We start from the raw sequence: 23,936 nt of genomic DNA on the forward strand, positions 1-23,936 counted from the left end.
TCATAAAAACGTCTTTATTAAAAATATTTAAATGTAACGATTTACGCGGTACAGATATCAAGTTTTTTATTTGTTGTTATCAATTTAATAATATTTAATAAGAAACGATCTTGTATATCTGATATAAACTAGGATGATATAATAATAATATAACGTAAATGTTTCTTATTAAATATTATTAAATTGATAACAACAATCAAAAAGTATCTTAGGCGTGACCGGCTTTCCTGATGACAACCCGCCCCTGTGCACCACGCAACAAGTTGAGGGTGGGTCCGAAGCTAAAACCAACGACGACCGACCCCGATAAACTCAGTTACGGCTTCGCTACCAGGTTTGAAAGTGCAGACTGGAGCTACTGTAAGATCTTGTCAAACGTTATCTACATGAATCGACAGAATCAGCTTCAAGAAACCAAATCGCCTGAGCCCGACTCGCTCTGCAATTTTTCTACAAATAACGCTCGGGCGGATCTGAAACATGAACCGGAAAATGAAACTGAAAGCGAAATTCCACAGTGCCGTCATGGATTAAAACAGTCAATCAAGATTCTAGGAAACGGCGACAAAGCTCTATATCGGTTAGGGGACAAAATGTATCTCTTGGACAGAATTGAATTCTGAAAAGTCGTCTGACGCCGCGCAAAAGCTAATGGATCGCGACCGGAGTTCTGGCTATGCTGCGGATGAGCAACTGGACTGCGACTGCGATGCGGGAAAACGTGTATAGTAAAAGACGTCGAGACCCCACGTTTAAACTACATTACAGAGGACAAATGATCGGACTGATGCGTAAGATCATCGCGCGGAGTGCGATCCAAATCACGATTGTACGGAAGATACCAAACGCGAAACAAACCTCAAGAACGAAATGAAAATTGTAAGAAGGCTGAAATATCCATGGCCTGATTTGACTAGCATGTTTCTCACCGCAGCGAGCCGGTCTGTCTAATTACCAGAAAAATTTTGGATGTGATGTCTGAATGTGAGGATGAGACGGACATTAACGAGGTTCTCTGTCTGTGTACGTCCGTGACAGATCTATGCGTGTTGTTGGCTGTAAAAAATTGTGATTCTATGACGTGCGAAATTGTTGCATCACTGGTCGATTTTATATTTGAGCAAAACATGTTTGTCTGCAGAGATTTCCTTTTCTGGCTAGACCACCGGTTTAATGTCGTTACTACCGTTTGTTTGTAAATTTGATAATTTTCTTCACTCAGTGTATGAATGCATATTCATCAATATATTGTTGAAATAAAAGGTTGACTCAACTAACTCGTTATTCTGTTCTCTGACTTCATAAAAACGTCTTTATTAAAAATATTTAAATGTAACGATTTACGCGGTACAGATATCAAGTTTTTTATTTGTTGTTATCAATTTAATAATATTTAATAAGAAACGATCTTGTATATCTGATATAAACTAGGATGATATAATAATAATATAACGTAAATGTCTCGAATGAAGATGCAATATTTTATTAAATCAACCAAATTCGTAGAAATATTGACTTATGCGAACAAAGAGGAGCTAACGAGACAAAGCGTAAGGCCTAACAATTACAATTAGGTTGGGAAAATAAGATAAGGATGGTGAAACCGCGGTACACAAAGTCATGGAAACTTCTTTGAAACGGTTCCGGTTTCAAAGCGTAACGCTATGAAAAACTTTGCGGTTTATATCTCACAAAGGTGTGAGGAGGCCTAGAACAGTAGCGCCGATAAACATGTAGGTAGATGAAAAATGTTAAATAGAACGCAACTCTGATGTGTCTTATCTCAGTAATAAACAGTTGCATTTGCTAACTATTGGAATTTACGACATGTTAAAATGTGTCGGTATAATGCAGATGAGGTCAAAACTGCTTGCCGCATGTTTTCATAAAAGAAGAACAAAATATTAAGACATCCGTTTTCTGGGTCAGACCTAAAAGACAGACGCCTAAAACGCCGTGTCAAAGCATTGGTGTGGACAGAATAAAAAAGACGTGAATCATTCCGCCTTTTGCTTAAAATGACATCAACTGTAAGTCGTTTACCTAACTATTGTTTTGTAGTATTTGATAAATGTTTTATGTATTGAATGTATTGAAGCGGTGTTTAACAAGTTTGAAATGTTTTAATGTTCCTGTTTAAGAGTTTTATATTCAGCATGCCGTAAATAAAGCGGTTAAATGAGCACGTAGTATTGTTTCAATTAATTCCATAACAGTACGTACTTCAGCGGTTCTTTGTGTGATTTCATAATAAAAGCATCTAAATTGTTAACAGACTATTATCTTTTATATTAAAACTTAATAAACCGTTATAACGCGCAGTTGTGTAAGACACGAACCAAAACATTAAGTTATTATGTTATCGGTACTTTTACACATATTTTGTGTACTATCGATTTTAAGAGTGTATGGTTTATCGCTCATGCAGATTATTTTTAAAGTTGTTAAGCCAAATCGATGAGTTTATAAGACCGGTTTATTCTTTCTACACACTTATACTTCAGACGTGTAGAACATATCAGCGTTACGTGTAGGCTACTCAATATTGGTCGGTCTGACTCGTATCCGACATGAAGGATCGGTGAATGAAATCATGACCACAAACAGGTTAAATGAACAAAAGACGCCTTCACGCTGTTATCTTTATTTGAATGTTTCACTGATATAAAATGACCCCGAGTTGTTAGAAAAGAAGCGTATACTGACATAACTGCGAGATGACGTAAGGATCCGTGAATCGGTTCGTTGAACCGAACTGTGGGAAAGAATCGATTCATGAAATGAATCGGCTTCGCGACACTAACAGAGCTCACAAAAGGGGTTTGTAACATCGATCGCAACACAGAACTTAATATTCTTCACAAAAGTGTGGACGTGTGTCTTTTATATAGGTTATCTGAGCGTGCGTATAATCAGTAGTCCGACGATTTAGAGATCTGTCGCGTATGACCATTTTGGTATATGCATCCCCGACGGCCATGTTTGTAGTCTGAGGTGTATGCTGGGTGTTGTAGTTCCCTGACCTGAAAGTCTACAGCGCTTGAATGAGATATTATTTACACGTGTTCAATTTAACATCTTTGTAAAACAAAAATAATTGTTAAAACGTATTTAGCCTAAACAAATATATGTATATAAAAGAATACGATATACTTATGGTAAAACAGACTTGTGTATATGTTGAAATGGTGCACCCGTTGTTGTGTTATTTCGTGAAATAGCTTTAGGATTCGTTGTGTGTTCTTGAAATCAAATCTTAAGAAAAAGTCAGTCAGTCCTGCTGCAGGTGTCTGAATACCCCGTCGGTCTTCATCGTGAAATTATGAGCCCATCATGAGCACCATTCTGGAGAACGTGTGTTGTGTTAGACTGTTTGCTTCGCGACCCTCCCCCAAGTTCGTTGTGTTCGCTACCTCTGCATGTCTTCGTCTAATTGAACGTGACCGGTATTTTTAACACCCGTTAGCTCACGTTTATATTTTCTAGTTTCATCTAGGTAAGCAGGGACTTGTAATAATACGTAGAACATCTGATAAGTTGTTCGTCCAGAGTTTTATCTTACTGCGGTGTTATAATATAAATTTTCCAGTTTTTAAGTTGTCTAACAAGAGTCTCACTGTGTGCGCGAAAGTAAAATACCTTGGGCATTTTATCACTGAACGCGTGACAGATGATGAGGATATTGACAGGCTACGCCATATGATGTATATGCAGGCGAATATACTTTACGTAACTTTAGTTTCTGTTCAGATGAAGTAAAGGTGTCACTTTTCAAAGCATACTGTACAACACTTTACACTCATTTGCGGTGTAACTACAGAGCATCTAGTTTACAGAAGCCGCAAGCAGCTTATAATGATGCAATGAGAATCTCACTACGTAGGCCTAGATGTCATAGTGCAAGTGAAATGTTTGTGAGTGCGAGTAATCACTTTTAAAACACTGTTACAAATCTTATGTATAGTTTTATCTGTCGGTTTAATGCTTCTAAAATGAGATTATTATGGTTTATCAGATATAGGGGTTAGTACTACACGGTATCAGTCAAAGTTGTGGAGACACCGGTATTGCTGTATTTTGTAACTCTTTATGTCTGTTATAGATGCTATGGGTTGTATATGTTGTCTACTGTCTTTTTTAAATCTGGACCTTGAGTCTGTAACAAAGTTTGATTGATTGATTGAATACATTTGCTGCAATGGTTGTACTTGTTGTTAGAATGTTTCAAATTGGATCCAGGTTTGTTTTATGATCGTACCGTTGTTTGTCAGACTAGTCTTAAATGATATTGTTCACATTTTAAACAGGTTAATGACCTCTTTCAGCATCTATAGTTGTAATAATGAAAAACATAACTCCGTTATAGGGTTTCTAGATGATAAAACAAAACTTAAGTATGTTGTTGGGAGTTTGTGGGAAAGCCGTGTGCGTGCGTGAGAGAGTTTGAAAGAAAATGCTTTAGGTTAAAGTTAAGATTTTACTACAAACTATAAACATTCTAACTTAGAAACACAACACTATTTTTATTTTTATTTCCAACAAACCGGTTGTTATTTTTTATTGATTAATATGATAGAATCATGCTGAATTTACAAGGCTGTGTATTTATACAATAATGTTTCATGTACTCACTGGTTACTGTATACATATTCAAGAGAGATGCATAACCTCAGTTGTTTTAATCAATCTAAAGTTTTTAGTCTGTCATTATAATATCTTAAATGAAAAGTCTTTCATACATTCTATTTTCATCTGCCCCGGGACTCTGTTACACAAAAAGCAACTGAGTGTGGTTGTGAATCCTATATGAAAGCTAAAAATGACCTTTTAAACTTTTTTTTAATAGTAATATTGAACTTTACACATATTTTACACACGCGTAACATGCATCTTAACACATGCTTATTTTTTCATTAGAATTTTGCACATATCATAACTGTATATACATAATTGTCTATATTATATATTGCGTTTTTGCTATTTTGTACATTGCCTATTTGTATATTATTCTTTTATTATCTGTGTCCTGTCCTGTTGCTGTCTTTCTGTTGCACTGTGGAGCTTCTGTCGCTATAACAAATTCCTCGTATGTGCAAACATACCTGACAATAAAGCTCATTCTTATTCTGATTCTGATGTCATCACAAACCGTAAGACACATCAGTTTGGGTGATAAGATGGAGTTATCAAATATTTTATTGTTGATCTATTATTTGATCAAATCTTAGTGAAATAAAACTATAAAGAGTCAATTGTTTTTATTTTAATAAAATAAAACATAGTGTGAAAAATAAATGTTGCATTTAAACAGCATGGTTAATAATACCGTTTTAAAGTGAGAAAGAAGGTCTAATCTGTTGTAAAGATGAGGCATTTGTTCCACCTTGTTTAAGACACTATTTTGTTGTAAACAACCTTACAACAGCTAATTTTAGTCTATTTTAGATCTAATTCATAAAGAAAAACCTCTGTAAGCGCATTGCATTCATCAGAGGATCATTTGACAACTTCGGATCCTCATCACGGTTTTAGGTGTGAAAGATCTAAAATCTACAAACCTTAAATTATTTGTTAAAACAAAAGTTACATCATTGTTTAATCATACTGTTTTCCATCATCTTGTAGAGGTACCCTGTGTGATGCTAAAAGTTTTTATTTGTAAAAGTGTATTTATACGACATCGTAAAAGTTGAAATGTTTAACTGCAGGGGTTGTTTTAGTGTGTGTGTGTGTGCGTGTGTGTGTGTGTTTGTTTTTCATGTGAGTGTTTGTGGTTTATTAAACTATTTTTAACAGTAATATTGAACTTTGCACATGTTTTACACATACTTAACATCTTAACACAATTGTATCAGTAAGATATTTGTCACAAACCGTCAGACACATCAGGCGAGGGTTGATAAGTTGGAAAATCTAAATTTTCATAAAGAAAATCTCTGTAACTGCCTTGCATTCATCAGAGGTTCATTTGACTGCTTCAAATCCTTGCTTTAGAGCATCATGATTTAGGTTTGAAAGATCTAAAACTTATTTGTTAAAACAAAAGATATATCATTGTTTAATCGTACTGCTTTTCATCATCTTGTAGAGATACCCAGTGTGAAGTTTTTATTTGTAAAGTTTCCTATGAAACATCATACAAGTCTAAATGTTTAACTGTATAGGATTGTTTTAGTATGTGTGTTTGTTTTTATGCGAGTGTTTGTGTTTTATTATACTATTTTTAACAGTAATATTGAACTTTACACATGTTTTACACATATTTAATATCTTAACACAACTGTATCAGTAAGATATTTGTCACAAACCGTCAGACACATCAGGCGGGTTGATAAGTTGGACTTATTGAATATTTGCATTATTTCCTCTGTCAATTATTTGATCAATTCTTAGTAAAATAAACCTATATAGACCAGTCGTTTTTATTTGACTGCTTCTAATCCTTGCTTTAGAGGTTCATGTTTTAGGTTTGAGAGATATAAAACTACAAATCTTAACTTATTTGTTAAAACAATAGTTATATTGTTGTTTAATCATGCTGCTTTTCATCATCTTGTAGAGATACCCAGTGTGATTCTAAAAGTTCACAAGTTTGTAAAAGGTTTGTATGAGACATCATAAAAGTTTAAATGTTTAAATGTAGGGGATTGTTTGTGTATGTTTGTATTTATGTTTGAGTATTTTCTTCCTAAACTATACCTAACTTTTAACTTAACCAGCTATGTGTCATATAAAAACTTCAAAAGGGACGCATCCTTTGATAAATGAACAGCTACACCAAAGTTTACGATGTCACACCCCTCAAAAACTCTTAGATTGCAAATGAGTTGCGTCTCCAGAAACACCTTTAGATGTTTTACAGCAACTCTCGATCTGATACGGACGCGTCGTTAATCATACGTCCAGACACACTGTGTCGTACTCATTTCGTTGCTCCTGCATGAGACGAAGTATTTACATTTCGTGCGATAATGTAAAAGTTTAGGCGTCTAATTATGGCTGAAAACTCCAAAGATGTCCGAAACATTTGCTTTCATTCCGGTTTCCGTTCACATACGTGCGTATGCGTTTGAACCGTTATAGCAGGCTAGAAAGTTTAAAGATTGACAAAAATCAAAGAGTAAATAAAGGTATTACTAAATTAAGTGCGAATAACTAAACTAAAGTAAATAAAATAAAATAAGCAACATTTCCCTGGTAGGTAGGCCTACTGTTTGTTTAAAAGGTAAAACTAGACTAACCTAATTTTAAAATGAAAAGCTTTAGGATGAGTGCCGAATTGTTTCATTAATTAAGAAATGCTAAAGATTTATTAAAAATAACGTTTGTTCTAATGTTAAAACATTACTTTAATTCTTTTAAATCTTTGCATCGGTCTCTCCTTACGCTGTTAGGGGGGTGGCGGAAGGCGTGGTCTGGACTCAGCGGCGTAAACGCATTCTGAGTTTTGACGCGCTAGTGTGCGGTTATCTGCCGGAGGCTGCCTAAGATAGTCTGCACTTTTTCTTTTTTTCTTTATTTATTTTACATCACAGTTATTTTTTCTCTTTCTTTTATTTCCTAACTTGTAACAAGATTTTGACTTTTTACTTAACGTTCGCTTCTGATACTTTTTTGTTTTTTGTTTTAGAATACGGGTAAGATAAGTCAGATCTATTTGCTGTAACTTGTGAGAAAAGCTACCTTTTAATCCGTAATGATAGAACGTTGTAAACGTTCGCTTCTGATGCTTTTTTTGTTTTGTTTTAGAAGACGGGTAAGATGAGTCAACATTATTTAACTTTGTAATGTTATACTATTGTTTTAACTAAGGTGTCAGATGCTTTGTTTGTTTTAAATAAACAAACACGTACACTTCTACTTCTTTTTATTTAACTTAAAACGTTTTTAAACTAGTTAGAGTTCGTTACAACAACACTAGCAAGTCGTTGCTCATTTTAGGTATGTTTTTTGTTGATATGTGTGCGTGAAAAACTCTAATAAAAACTTCCCTTTGTCCCGTTTAACACAGTTTCACAATTTAAAGTTTAAACACATAATAGTCTTCAATGGCCCACACAAAAACACGGTTCCCAAAACATTCATAAATACCTTAGGATCACTGGACAGTAAAAACAGATGCTCATTTAGATGGGTGGGGGCATGGACAAACAGGTGTCCAGTTTGGGTGGGAGGGAGGGGTGGGGGGTCTTATCTTTATGAGAGGTAATAAATCAAATTTTTTGACATTAGGTGCCCTGTGATCTCTCTTTTATGTATGTATGTACAGTATGTATGTATGTATGTATTTATGTTTTATTTTATAATGGTCTTTGCGGTCCACTTATAATGTTAACAAGATTTTCACAGAAAAAGCACCGGCATTTAAAAGTAATAGGCCATTTTCTATCCTGTTTTTGATCCTCTTTCATTCCATTTTGATAGGTGTGCCACATTCATGACTTGAAAGCAAACAACCAATGCTATAATTGGGCAACAGTCTTGCATAATTTAAAATAAATATATCTATCTATCTATCTCTCTCTATATATATATAGAGAGAGAGATAGATAGATAGATATATTGTAACGGTGTATGTCAGACAGGAAGGCACTGGAGACAACTGGAGATTTCGTAACATTTAATAAAATAGTCAAGAGAACAGAAAAACACACACCTAAACGTAACTAAGATCGGACAAAACTTCAATGGAACTGAATGATTATAAAGAACAGGAAACAAAGGAGTAAACGAGATGATTAATACAAAACAGGTGGGGATAATAAACAATGATTAACTAACAAGAACCGGAACTAAACCAAATAAGGGCAAACAGGAACTTAGGATGCCCATGGCAGAGCAGGGAGCTTGGTCGCCCAAGGCGGAGCAGGATTCTCGGGGGTATAGCCCCCCCCCCCCAATTTTTGGGTGAAGTTTAAAACTTGAATCCTCTGGAAGGGCTCTTGGGGACGCTCTGGCAGCACGGAGCTGGACAGAACCGGCGGAGACTCTTGAGGGCGCTCTGGAGGCGCGGACACTTGGGGGTGCTCTGGCAGCACGGAGCTGGACAGAACCGGCGGAGACTCCTGAGGGCGCTCTGGAGGCGCGGACACTTGGGGGTGCTCTGGCAGCGCGGAGCTGGACAGAACCAGCGGAGACTCTTGAGGGCGCTCTGGAGGCGCGGACTCTTGGGGGCGCTCTGGAAGCGCGGAGCTGGACGGGACCAGCGGGGACGTAGGAGGGCTGGATGGGACCAACGGAGACGAAGGAGGGCTGGACGGGACCAGTGGAGACGAATGAGGGCTGGACAGGACCAGCGGAGACGAAGGAGGGCTCTTGCGAGGAGCTGGCACTGGCGGGCACTTGCGAGGAGCAGGCACTGGAGTCCACATACTCCACCAACAATCCTAGGGGTACTTGTGGTATAGCCGTCTTCATAGTCGGCGGGCTTGCCATATTCATAGTCGACAGGCTTGCCACATTCACTGTCGGCGGCTTTGCCACATTCACTGTCGGCGGGCTTGCCACATTCTCTGACGGCGGGCTTGCCTTTCTCTCTGACGACAGGCTTGCGCGGGCCCAAATGGCGGGCTTGTGTGAGCCGCGAACAGCGGCCGGGATTTCCCCGCAAACGGCGGGCTTGGGAGAGCCGCCCATGGCTTCCTTGGCTTCGCCGCGAACGGCGGCGGGTTTGGCAGCCGAACCAGCCTGAAGTCTGTCCAGCGGGCTGGGACCAGCTGCAGACGGCGGCGACCTGAAGTAGGCAGCGGCAAGTTAGCGTGGGCGACGCTGTCCATCTTTTGTTGGTCCGATCTTCTGTAACGGTGTATGTCAGACAGGAAGGCACTGGAGACAGCTGGAGATTTCGTAAGAGATAACATTTAATAAAATACTCAGGAGAACAGAAAAACACACATCTAAACGTAACTAAGATCGGACAAAACTTCAATGGAACTGAATGCTTATAACGAATAGGAAACAAAGGAGATATATATATATATATATTGTGGCGGGGGTGAAGAATCACACACGACAAGAAGACTTGGTGAGTCAAGAAAAACCCCGGAGGGTGGATTTTATTAGTGAAGTGCTGTGAGTCTGTAGTGAGGTGCTCCGTGCTGTGCTCCAATTCACTCCTCTTGTGTCCTAGAAGATGTGGGTCGGTGTCGTGCTCTGGTGCTCGGGCAGACCGGTCACACGCTGCTTTCTGGACGGAAAGGAGATAGAACAACAGGAGGCTTCCTGAGAACTCACCCTGACGTGCGTGTACAGCGGCTTTTAAAGGGCGGTGGTTGATGAGTCTCAGGTGTGGCCGGTCTGCCGGTAATGCGGGGTGCAGGTGTCCTTTCTTTGTTGCCAGGTGATGAAGGCTCGGGGCACGTGTCACAATATATATATACACAGAGGTGGGTAGATTATTTACAAATTGTAATCCGTTACTGATTCCAGATTACATGACAAAAAATGTAGTTAGTAATGTAATCCGTTACATTACACATTTTAGGTAATATAATCAGATTACTTTTAGATTATTTTTAGATTACGTTTAGATTTATTTAACTCGTTTATCACATTGATTTAAATAGTATTATCTTGTACCATAACGATTTTAAAAAAAAATGCAAAGAGTAAGAAAACTTGTTCTATTCATTGTAATTTACAACATCGTAAAGGAACTGCAGGGGGGTTGTGAGTTTAATGAAAAGCTGACAATTAATTAAATCATAAAAAATTCTAATTAAAATGAATAATTTTAAAACAAACTCCCTTTCTAGGAAAGTCTCTTCACTCGGCTGCCATTGTGACGGCACGAGGAGAACAGAGGACTCAAAGGCAGAGGAGAGATTCAAGCACAAGGTTTATTACCAAAGGTGAACAAAACAAATAAAACTGTAACAAAACTCAGCGAGCAAGTCTCTGGGGTAATCCAGCTACGGTCGGCAGTGAGATGCGGACCCAATGAGCGGATCACTGCCCAAGACCCAGCGCTCGCACAGGACCAACCACTAAAGAGTGGAGTGAGGCAGAGAGTGGCAGTCCTTCTCTCTATGCGTCCTGGGGTGCAAACAGACAGACGTGAGTGTACACCAGAACACAGAACACAAAACAATCTACTAACAACAGGAACTAGTCAGAAGAGAAGGGTAATGAGCAACAGGTGGAATAGAAGCAGCTCGTGACATGCGCAGCCCCACCGCCAGATCAGCGCTGATTGCACCTGTCACGAGCTGCCGAAAAGGACATGACAACACGGACAGCAGAGGGAGCCAGGGAGGCACCCTGGCCCGTGACAGTACCCCTCCCCTCAGGGACGCCTCCTGGCGTCCCCGGAGGACTCACCATGACGCCGATGGAACTGGTCGATGAGAGCGCGATCCAGAATGTCGCGAGCCGGAACCCAGCATCTCTCCTCCGGACCATAACCCTCCCAGTCTACCAGGTATTGGTGACCTCTACTCCTATGCCTAACATCGATCAGTCGCCGTACCGTATAAGCTGGCGACCCCTCGATGAGTCTAGGAGGCGGGGGGGCAGAGGTCTGGGGCTGAAGGGGGTAGCGAATAACGGGCTTAATCTTAGACACGTGAAAAACCGGGTGAATATTTTTAAAAGGGGGGGTTAATTTGAGTCGCACCAACACCGGACTGAGCACCTTAGAAATGATGAACGGTCCAACGAATTTGGGTCCCAGTTTACGTGAGGGGAGTCTGAAGTGGAGGTCCTGAGAAGACAACCAGACCTTCTGACCGCACACGTAAAGTGGGGGCTTAGTACGGTGACGGTCCGCTGACGCCTTGTTCCTCTCGCCAGTCCGGGTGAGGGCTTCTCTGGCGATCCTCCAAGTACGGAGGCATCTCTGAATAAACGCATGCACGGACGGAACAACAGCGTCGGACTCTTGGGAGGGGAATAATGGTGGCTGGTAGCCTAAACAGCACTGGAAGGGAGACAAACCCGTAGACGAGACCGGAAGGGAGTTATGTGCGTACTCTACCATGGTTAATCTGGAACTCCAAGACGACGGTTCGGCAGACGCCACACAGCGCAGAACCCTCTCCAAGTCCTGGTTAGCACGCTCGGCCTGCCCGTTAGTCTGCGGGTGATAACCTGAGGATAAGCTCGCAGTCGCCCCCAGCTGTCGACAGAACTCTGTCCAAAACCTAGACACAAACTGGGGACCCTGTCAGAAACCACGTTTACCGGGAGGCCATGAATACGGAAAACGTGATCCAAGACAACAGTCGCTGTCTCCCTCGCTGAAGGTAATTTGGGAGGAAATGAAATGAGCCGCCTTAGAGAACCTGTCCACCACAGTGAGGACTACCGTCATGCCACTAGACGGGGGTAGGCCAGTGACGAAGTCCATCGCTATGTGTGACCAGGGCCGCGAAGGGACCGACAGTGGCTGGAGTAGCCCTGCTGGGGGTCGATTGGAGCCCTTCCCCGCAGCGCAAACCGGACAGGCCGACACGAACAACGGGCATCCCGCGCCACGGACGCCACCAAAACCGCTGCTTGATCAACATGCAAGTACGAGTCGCTCCTGGGTGGCAAGCTAGTTCGGACGAGTGGCCCCACTGTAGGACGCTAGTTCGGACTGACTCGGGCACAAACAACAGACCCTCTGGGCATCCCGCGGGAATAGCAGTGCCGCGTAACGCCGTGCGGACCTTGGACTCCACCCCCCAGGTGACCGCTGCCACCACCCGTTCGGGAGGCAGAATGGGCACAGGGAGGGTGGGAGTAGCCTCGGTCTCAAAGATCCGCGACAACGCATCGGGTTTACCATTCTTGGACCCCGGGCGGTAAGAGATGGTAAACCTAAACCGCCCGAAAAACAATGCCCAGCGAGCCTGCCGAGAATTTAATCTCCTGGCAGTGCGGATGTATTCAAGGTTCTTGTGGTCAGTCCAAACGATAAAAGGAACCCCCGTGCCCTCTAACCAGTGACGCCACTCCTCCAGGGCTAGCTTGACAGCAAGTAACTCCCTATTCCCAATGTCGTAATTCCGTTCCGGGGGGGTTAAACGATGAGAAAAGAAGGCGCAGGGATGTATTCTATCGTCCGAGGGTGATCTTTGGGATAAAATAGCCCCAACCCCCACCTCTGAGGCATCCACCTCCACAATGAACTGACGAGACGGGTCTGGTGTGGTTAAAATTGGAGCCGAAATAAAGCGACTCTTAAGACTTTCGAATGCAGTCTGAGCCTGCGATGACCAACTGTAACGTGTCCTAGTGGAGGTGAGATTCGTCAGAGGAAGAGCGACCTGACTAAAATTCCGAATGAACCGCCTGTAAAAATTGGCAAACCCCAGAAATCGCTGGACCACCCTGCGACTATCTGGGGTGGGCCAATCAGCAACTGCTTTCACCTTGGCAGGATCCATACGGATACCCTCGGGAGAGAGGATAAATCCCAGGAACGGAACCGACTGTGCGTGAAACTCGCACTTCTCCACCTTGGCAAATAAACGATTCTCAAGCAGCCGCTGGAGCACTCGCCTGACATGCTGGACATGATCGCGCTTGTTCTGGGAGAAGATCAGGATATCGTCGAGGTAAACAAAAACAAACCGGTCGACCATGTCTCTGAGCACGTCATTGACGAGTGCCTGGAAGACCGCCGGGGAGTTAGAAAGCCCAAACGGCATGACCAGATACTCAAAGTGCCTCGTAGGGGTGTTAAAAAAAAATGTAAAAGACGAAAAAGAGAAATTAGGGAAAATCAATGAATTATGAATAATTTATTGCTATTGTGTGAATAATATGTAATCATGTAATCAATGAAAATGTAACTGTAGTCCGATTACGAGTATTTTAAAATGTAACTTACTCTAATTACAAGTACTTAATTTTTGGAATCTGATTACATAATCCAGATTACAGTTACTACCCAGCTCTGTATATATATATATATATATATATATATATATATATTAGGGGTGTCAACGTTAATATTTTTTAACGCAAATTAATTGTTTGATAAGGTTTGACTCCAACCTCTTCCCGTCATCACAGCGCGGAAGGTCATCTATCATTGTGTGATGAGGGTACAGCGAACCAGTGTTGCCAGGGTAACAGCACAAGTGGCTGGAAAAATTACAGAGCCATGGGTAGCGTTTTTTTGGGCTACTTTTATAATGTACCGCGGCCGCCCAAAGTGTATATAGACAAATAAAAATAAAAATAAATCCTTTGACTGATGTTTATTATACTTGGAATGTATCCCTGGCAACTTAAGAACAGAGAGGCGGTTGTAATATCACATACAACGTGAGTTTCAGCCAGAGCAGCAGAAATAAACATGACAACAGCCACTATAGATTATATAAGATAATAAACACACAATTACAACAGGATATTTGTGATTTTCTTGAGATGAATGTGTAGCCTACATCAGAAATGCTAATTTGTGCAACGATATAAAAGGCTATAAATAGCATATTTTAACAACAGTAAATTACCAAATTCCACATGTGATCGCAAAAGGAAGTTATTACAAACACTCGATGGTGGTTTGAAGTGAGTTCTGAGTAAAAGTGTACTATTAATCTCATAAACTGTCTTATGAAGCATGATGCTAATATTAGCTCTAATGCAGCTGCAGAACAGGTCCAATTCTTCTTCATAATGCATTTTGTCATTACTTCACGTAAGGTCGCAAGAAAATGTTTTGTTGTATTTATTTAGAAATACTTTTGATAATAGTTGGGTAAATGTATACTGGGATTGAAGCGATGTGGCTTGGTAAACGTTTTATTGTCAGTATAAAGGCTGATAATGGCTGAATAAAAATAAAAGAATAATAAGGATTATGTCTCATACCTGGTGGAAGTGTGAAAGGTTCTGTTTCCTTAAACTAGTTTGTCATGCATTTCTTTATTTCAACACATTTACAGGTAAATCCTAGTATTTTAAATTTGTGATTAATCATGATTAATGACTGTGATTAATGCGATTACATTTTTTAATCGATTGACAGCACTAATATATATATATAATATGCATATGTTGCATATGTTAAAACTCTGAAATAAATCTGAATGGCTGTTTGAAAATATTTACAGTGTGGAAAAAAAATTATTTGATCCCCTGCTGATTTTGTACGTTTGCCCACTGACAAAGAAATAATCAGTCTATAATTTTAATGGTAGGTTTATTTTAACAGTGAGAGACAGAATAACAACAACAACAACAACAACAACAAAAAACGCATTTCAAAGTTATAACTTAGTTATAACTTAATTTGCATTTTAATGAGTGAAATAAGTATTTGATCACCTATCAATCAGCAAGATATCTGGCTCCCAGGTGTCTTTTATACAGGTGACGAGCTGAGATTAGGAGCACTCTCTTAAAAGGAGTGCTCCTAATCTCAGCTTGTTACCTGTATAAAAGACACATGTCCACAGAAGCAATCAATCAATCAGATTCCAAACTCTCCACCATGGCCAAGACCAAAGAGCTGTCCAAGGATGTCAGGGACAAGATTGTAGACCTACACAAGGCTGGAATTGGCTACGAGACCATCACCGAGCAGCTTCGTGAGAAGGTGACAAGTTGGTTGTCACCAACTATTACCAAGTTGTCACCAACATATTCGCAAATGGAAGAAACACAAAAAACTGTCAGTCTCCCTCGGTCTGGGGCTCCATGCAAGATCACACCTCGTGGGGTTTCAATGATCATGAGAACGTTGAGGAATCAGCCCAGAACTACACGGGAGGATCTTGTCAATGATCTCAAGGCAGCTGGGACCATAGTCGCCAAGAAAACAATTGGTAACACACTACGCCATGAAGGACTGAAATCCTGCAGAGACTGCAAGGTCCCCCTACTCAAGAAAGCACATATACAGGCCTGTCTGAAGTTTGCCTATGAACATCCCAGACAGCAACCAGTGTCAGTCCAGATCCATCGCACATCTGGCCCGCATGGATTTCACACGGGCCAGATGTGGGCCAGATCTGGGCCAACACTATGTTGCTGTCTGGGATCTGAATGATTCAGAGGTGAACTGGGTGAAAGTGTTGTGGTCAGATGAGACCAAAATCGAGCTCTTTGGCATCAACTCAACCCTCCGTGTTTGGAGGAGGAATGCTGCCTATGACCCCAAGAACACCATCCCCACCGTCAAATATGGAGGTGGAAACATTATGCTTTGGGGGTGTTTTTCTGCTAAGGGGACAGGACAACTGCCTATCTACCATCAAACTACCATCAAAGGAACGATGGACGTGGGCCATGTACCGTCAGGGCCAGGGTATTGAAGCCAGCCAGGGCATTGAAAATGGATCGTGGATGGGTATTCCAGCATGACAATGACCCAAAACACACGGCCAAGGCAACAAAGGAGTGGCTCAAGAAGAAGCACATTAAGGTCCTGGAGTGGCCTAGCCAGTCTCCAGACCTTAATCCCATAGAAAATATGTGGAGGGAACAGAAGGTTTGTGTTCCCAAACATCAGCCTCGAAACCTTAATGACTTGGAGTGGATCTGCAAAGAGGAGCGGGACAAAATCCCTCCTGAGATGTGTGCAAACCTGGTGGCCAGCTACAAGAAACGTCTGACCTCTGTGATTGCCAACAAGGGTTTTGCCACCAAGTATTAAGTCATGTTTTGCGAAGGGGTAAGGGGTCTTATTTCACTCATTAAAATGCAAATCAATTTATAACTTTTTGGGAAAAAAAATTCTGGATTTTTTCTTTTTTGTTGTTGTTGTTAATCTGTCTCTCACTGTTCAAATAAACCTACCATTAAAATTATAGACTGATCATTTCTTTTTCAGTGGGCAAACGTACAAAATCAGCAGGAGATCAAATCATTTTATATTTAATTTGATTACATTAATGTTTAACCCTCAGCTTGCGTTCGGGTCATTTTGACCCGGAGAGAATTTTTTTGCCTTATTTTCCCAAAAAAATATAACTTAAAAAGTTATCGCATTAGACTAAAATTTACTGACTTTGTTCACACAGGGCATAACAACTCGGGCAACTTCATCTCGCAAGACCTTCTGAGTTGCTTACATCTGCCTCGCTGCCGTCATGCCCAGGAGCTCCGAGTCGAGACCATCCAGGGAAAACCGCTAGGACGTGGGCACTTGAGGTATGAGGCCCCTCCACTGAGGCTCAAGATCGGTAACTTGAATGAAGAGGAGATCACCTTACTGGTACTGGAGGGACCTACTGTGGACATCATCCTGGGATGCCCCTGGCACATCCTCCACTCTCCAGAGATCAGATGGGACTCCTGCGAGGTGATTCGCTGGAGCGAGTTTTGCCACCAACACTGTCTCACTGAACTTCCATGTCCACTTCACAAAGAACCGGCCATCCAGGTCGCCTCCACGCAAATCAAGAGTCCTGAGTCCAGTGTGACTCCCTCCGTCCCATCTAATTATGTGACGTTCCAGGATGTCTTCAGCAAGCAGGCAGCCACCCAGCTTCCACCTCATCAGCCATGGGACTGTGCCATTGACTTGCTGCCTGGAAACAAACTCCCCAAGATTAGAGTATATCCGCTGTCCATCCCGGAGCGCAAGGCTATGGAGAATTACATCAAGGAGGCTCTTAACCAAGGATTCATTCGACCATCCAGCTCCCCCGGCGGCCTCGAGTTTCTTCTTCGTGGGTAAGAAGGACAGGGGTTTGCGGACCTGTATTGACTACCGTGCCCTTAACTCGCAGTCGGTCAAATTCCCTTATCCACTTCCCCTGGTCCCTGCCGCTCTCGAGGAACTCAGTGGGGCACGCATCTTCTCCAAGCTGGACCTGCGGAGCGCGTATAACCTCGTTCGAATCCAGGAAGGCGATGAATGGAAGACGGCCTTCATTACTCCTACCGGCCATTATGAATATCTTGTTATGCCATGTGGCCTTGCCAACGCCCCATCCGTCTTCCAGGAATTCATGAACGAGGTGTTCCGGGAGTTCCTCCATTTCTTCATGATTGTCCACATCGATGATATACTCATCTACTCCCGGAACCTGGCTGACCATCGCCACCACGTTACGCAGGTCCTTCAGAGGCTCCGTCAGTACAATCTGTACCTCAGGCTGGAGAAGTGTGAATTCCATCGCCCCACTGTGCAGTTCCTCGGCTACATCATCGGCCAGGAGGGAATTCAGATGGACCAGGGGAAGGTGACTGCCATCATGGAGTGAACAATTCCCCAGTCTGTAAAGGAGCTTCAGAGATTCCTGGAATTCGCGAATTTCTATCGACGCTTCATCAAAGACTTCAGCCTGCATACTGCCCCATTGACATCCATGCTCTGAGGAAAGCCCAAGTCCCTGTCCTGGAACACCAGTACTCACGAAGCCTTCAAAGAACTCAAGACCGCCTTCAGCACGGCTCCCATCCTTCGTCATCCAGATCCTCATGTTCCATTTGTGGTGGAAGTGGACGCCTCCACCACTGGAGTCGGAGCCGTGCTGTCCCAGCTATTCGGTGAGCCTCCACACCTCCAGCCTTGAGCTTACTACTCCAGGAAACTGAAACTGAATTATGACATCGGAAATCGTGAGTTGCTCGCCATCAAGCTGGCTTTGGAAGAGTGGCGGCACTGGCTGGAGGGAGCCAATCACCCATTCACCGTCATTACAGACCACAAAAACCTTCAGTATCTCCGTGAAGCCAATTGGATCAACCCTCACTAAGCCCGCTGGGCTCTGTTTTTCACCCGGTTCAATTTTTCCATCTCCTATCGCCCAGGAAATCGCAACTGCAAAGCTGACGCCCTATCTCGCCTTCATTCCCTCGATACTCCCTCGGATGCTGAACCGATTCTCCCTCCAGCCCTCATAGTATACCCCATCATCTGGAACATCGACGAGGAGATCAGAGCCGCCACTCTCACCGAACCCACTCCGCTGGGAGGCCCAGAAGGGAAAACATTCATTCCTACATCACAACAGCAATCCCTTCTGGGCTCAGTTCATTGTGGGCTCTGGACATCCAGGCAGCCAACAGACCCTCTCGCTCCTTCAAGCTCGGTAATGGTGGCCCAGTATGTCTTGCAATGTCCTCAGGTATGTCCGCAGTTGCTCAGTCTGTGCCATGTCATTGACTCCTCGTCACGTTCCGGTGGGCAAGCTTGTGCCCCTACCCACTCCTTGCCGGTCCTGGTCACACATGGAAATAGATTGACTGACTGACTTACCAGAGTCGGAGGGTCACACATGTATATTAGTGGCAGTGGATTGCTTCTCAAAAGCCTGCAAGTTTATTCCCCTCCGTGGATTACCAACTGCCCTTGAAACCGCCGAACAGCTGTTCACCCATGTCTTCAGGAGCTTTGGGATACCAGAAGATATTGTGTGATATTGTGCCCACAATTTATCTCCCATGTGTGGAAGGCCTTCTTCCATCTGCTAGGAGTCACGGTGAGCTTGTCCTCCGGTTACCATCCACAGACAAATGGCCAGGTTGAGCGGAAGATCCAGGAGCTCAGACGTTACCTCCGGGCATACTGCCAGGAAGATCAGTACAGCTGGAGCCATTTCCTCCCATTGACTCCTGGTTCCCGCTCTGCATCGATCCTGCAAAAAGATACTCACATCAGTTGACAGCTAAGACCCATAGAACAGTTCCAATCTCCAAGATACTCACCTGCCATTCTCTCCTCACGATCTGCATTCAACCTGTCAATAAATCATCTTGTTGTTTCACTCACCTCTTGTTCTCGACTCTGTTCATGACAGTTATGCAGTATTATCACCTAATATTGGTATCAATCTTTTTGTCAGCTTGTTTTATTTCAATTAGGACTGGTTTTGTGTTGATTTTTGGAACTGATTCATTGTAGGCCTCATTAATCTGAGCTTACGTATATCAGTTTTTGAGTGAAAAAAGCATTATTTGTGGATAATTTTATCAGTATTAAATAAAATATGACACAATTTTGGCACAATTTATCACACTAGCATGCTCTAATGTTTAACCAAGACATTTGTTTTGAAAAGCTTTTATTTAGTTCAAAAATAAAATAAATTCACAAAAATGACCGGTCCACAAAAAATAGCTTATAAATCTATTGTTATGCAATATTATCACCAAATATCGGTATCAATCTTTTTGTCAGCTTGTTTTTTCAATTAGGACTGGTTTTGTATTTAATTTTAATACTGACTGATTGTAGGCCTTATTGATCTTAGCTTTATTGGTCAAAAATTACCTTCCATTGAAAATGAATGGGAGAGATTGGAAATCTGAGAAATATTTAGTGTTCAGAAGCATGTTGATCATGTTCATGTTCACATATGTATTTGTGCCTGCAAATACACTTCTCAAAAAAAAAAAAAAAGAAAATTAAGGGAACATTTAAATCACAAATTGCATCTCAATGAATGAAATATTCAATTTAAAAATCTTTATTTATATACAGTCTATATGTGACAACAGTCAATGGAAACCAAAATTATCAACACACTGAAGGCTGGATTCAAAGTCACACCAAAAATCAATGTAAAAAACTAAAGTTACAGGCTGATCCAACTAGCATGAAGTCCATCACCACAGCATCACATGCTCTGATACAAAATATTCAAGAGGTTCTCAATTGGATTCAAGTCTGGGGAACGTGAGGTCCAGGGCAATTAATGCCATTGTTATCTAAAAACTGCACACTCTAGCCAATTAGGCCGGGCATTATCATGCACCAGGAGGAACCCAGGACCCACTGCACAAGCTTAAGGTCTGACAGTGGCTCCGAGGATTTCATCCCGGTACATTACAGCAGTAAGAGAACCATTGGCTAACATGTGGAGGTCTATGCAATCCTCCACGGCTATTCCTCCCCAGACCATTACTGACCCACTGCCAAACCTGTCATGCTGGATGAAACTGCACGTGTGGTGGCTTCTGCCATTGCTGTGTGAAATCACTCTCAGTCTTGGGGTTTTGATGCCAGAAGATAGATTTCATTGTCAGAGAAAATAAAGCCGAGAAAACTCTGCAGAGCAATCTATCGAATCTGTGTCTGTACACTCTTTTATACAGTTTTTCCTCAAGGCGTGTTTAATATACACAGTCGTATCAGGACCAAAAAGTCTTCCCCCACACCTGAGGAAGTAAAAAGTCTCCCTAATCCTTTATTTAAATAAAACAATGTTATTAGCATGAGCGTGCAATTGGTTCAGCGATTGCCTGTGGTTGTTACAGTTATGTAGAATACAATAGAAGTAAACATCAAAACATAAAAAATTTATGATCTTCAGCCCAGATACTTTGCATATTGTAGAGGGCGATTTTGGTTACCCTCAAAAATCAATTTCCCATCATCTTGACATCTTACAATTTCCATTTGCTTAGCTGTGGCTTTGATAACTGGTGACCTCAATATAGGAAGTACACAGTAAAATAGTAATCCTCCTATCAATACTGCAATTCCTAAAAACCAAATCAGCAGTTTAAATCTAGGCTAAAGCAGAGTCAGATTGTGCAGAGGACTCTCTGGGAGACAGGGTCTTCACTGGGGATCAGTCCAGGGCTCTAGACTCATTCTTCCCACTGGTCACACTTTTGCGACTTACTTTCTCAGTTGGTCGCACAAGCACATAATTTGGTCGCAATTTTTTTTACATTTTTTTTGCTACAACATTTGATTAATCAATGCATGCTGATGAACTTTTATCATAGTTTAAGGTTATATAGTAACAAAACAGGAATTCCTTTTTTCGTGCACTTTCACTTTCACTTTCAAATTCGCAATCTTGGTGTCACGTTTTACAAGAAAAGATAATTGTTTTGCTTATATCTATACACCTTTCACTTTTTAAGACTAAAACAAATGATGGATTCATTGTTATTCTTAATTAAAAAGCACAACAACAATAAAACAGTATGTTACAATGACAAACTAGCTTACATTACATTTACTAACAAAAAAACGAATAAGACGAGACATGGCATAGGACACATCACATGCTGTATTATATAACGACTAATAAATTACAGAATGTTTAGCAAACACTGAGGACTCAAATAAATAATAATATAAAAAAATAAAGGAAAGCCTCCTTAGCGTAATGTGAGGTAAACAGCAAAGATAACAAGCTTTTCAAAAAAAAAGAAAAGAAAAGAAAAGTAAAACTAAACTGGCTGTCGCTGACAGGACTTGCATGTTTTTTTTCTACAATACCAACATGTTCACCTTCTCTGGTTTAAGAAGCGATCTTTTACTTTAGTTTGAAAACCAAATCCTCCATTGTGCTAAGTCCGCTGCACGCACCTTCGCGCTCGTGCTGATGCAGCGAGTATAAACCAGGCTCTACCCAAGAAGCGCTCGCGCTGAAAGCGCCTCTTTTCACGTGATCAGTGAAATCTGACTCCTGCTACAATTTGCCGTGGCTCTTCAGCGGATCTGCAGACCATGCACTTGCACAAATGCGACCACGTCAAATTTTAAGTCAGTCTACAGCCCTGCAGTCTCTGGGGCTCATCTAGTTGTCCTGGTCTCCGCTGACGTTCAGGGCTGTAGAGGTCATCTCTAGGTGCTGATCCACCATCTGATCTGGATACGGACTGGATCCGGGTGCCTGCAGTGACCATCTGATCTGGATACAGTCTGGATCTGGGTGGCTATGGCGACCTCGGAATAAGAAAGAAACAGACTAATATTAGCGTAGATGCCATTCTTCTAAGTACATTGGGTGTTTTGGGAAGTGTTCCCGGTTCCGGTTGACCTAATTAATGCAGCCTAACAATCCTTTAATGGATTTGAATTATAGAAATGTGATTGTGTATTATATGTAAACCAGGTTAAAGAGATGGGTCTTTACTCTAGATTTAAACTGACAGAGTGTGTCTGCTTCCCGAACAGTGTTAGGTAGACTGTTCCAAAGTTTGGGCTCTAAATAGGAAAACGATCTCCTGCCCGCAGTTGATTTTGATATTCTAAGTATTATCAAATGGCCAGAATTTTGAGATCGCAGCAGACGTGAAGGACTATAGTGTGATAAGAGCTCACTCAAATACTGAGGTGCCAAACCATTCAGGGCCTTATAGGTAATTAGCAAGATCTTAAAATGTATACAATGTTTAATGAGGAGCCAGTGCAGTGTTGACAGAACTGGGCTAATGTGGTCATACTTCCTGGTTCTAGTATGAACTCTACCTGCTGCATTTTGAACCAGCTGGAGTTTGTTTATTAAACGTGCAGAGCAACTACCCAATAAAGCATTACAATAATCTAGCCTCAAGGTCATGAACGCATGAATTAATGTTTCTGCATTTGACATTGAGAGCATAGGTCGTAATTTAGATATATTTTTAAGGTGGAAAAATGCAGTTTTACAAATGCAAGAAACATGTTTTTCAAAGGAAAGATTGCTATCAAAAAGTACGCCTAGGTTCCTAAGCTGATGACGAAGAATTTACAGAGCAGCCATCAAGTATTAGACAGTGATCTAGGTTATTACATGCAAAAGTTTTTGGTCCAATAATTAACACGGTTTTTTCAGAATTTAGCAGTAAGAAATTGCTAGTCATCCAGTTTTTGATATGAACTATACATTCCGTTAGTTTTGCAAATTGATAAGTTTCATCAGGTCGCGAACAAATATAGAGCTGAGTATCATCAGTATAACAGTGAAATCTAACACCGTGTTTCCTAATGATATCTCCCAAGGGTAACATGTAAAGCGTGAAAAGTAAGGGGCCAAGTACTGAGCCGGTTGTTAAGGTTTGTGCAATAATAATGGCTAGTACTGCTTTGATAGCGTTTGACACAGTTTCGTACAGATAATATCATGGTGATGATTTGCGTTTGTCTAACGAATGTGGTCTCCTCAGCAATAAAATATCCGCGCGCTCCTTTCTTGATTGCTGCCTGCCAACATGATTTTAAATAATTTTTCATATGTTTTCAAATTTTATTTTTGAACATAAAACATTTACGGATGTCTGGACCTCATAGCTGGCTATGGGCCTGGATGTGTAAAGTGAATGAG

This window comes from Onychostoma macrolepis, chromosome 12 (genome assembly GCF_012432095.1).
Source record: "Onychostoma macrolepis isolate SWU-2019 chromosome 12, ASM1243209v1, whole genome shotgun sequence".
NCBI classification, from domain to species: domain Eukaryota; kingdom Metazoa; phylum Chordata; class Actinopteri; order Cypriniformes; family Cyprinidae; genus Onychostoma; species Onychostoma macrolepis.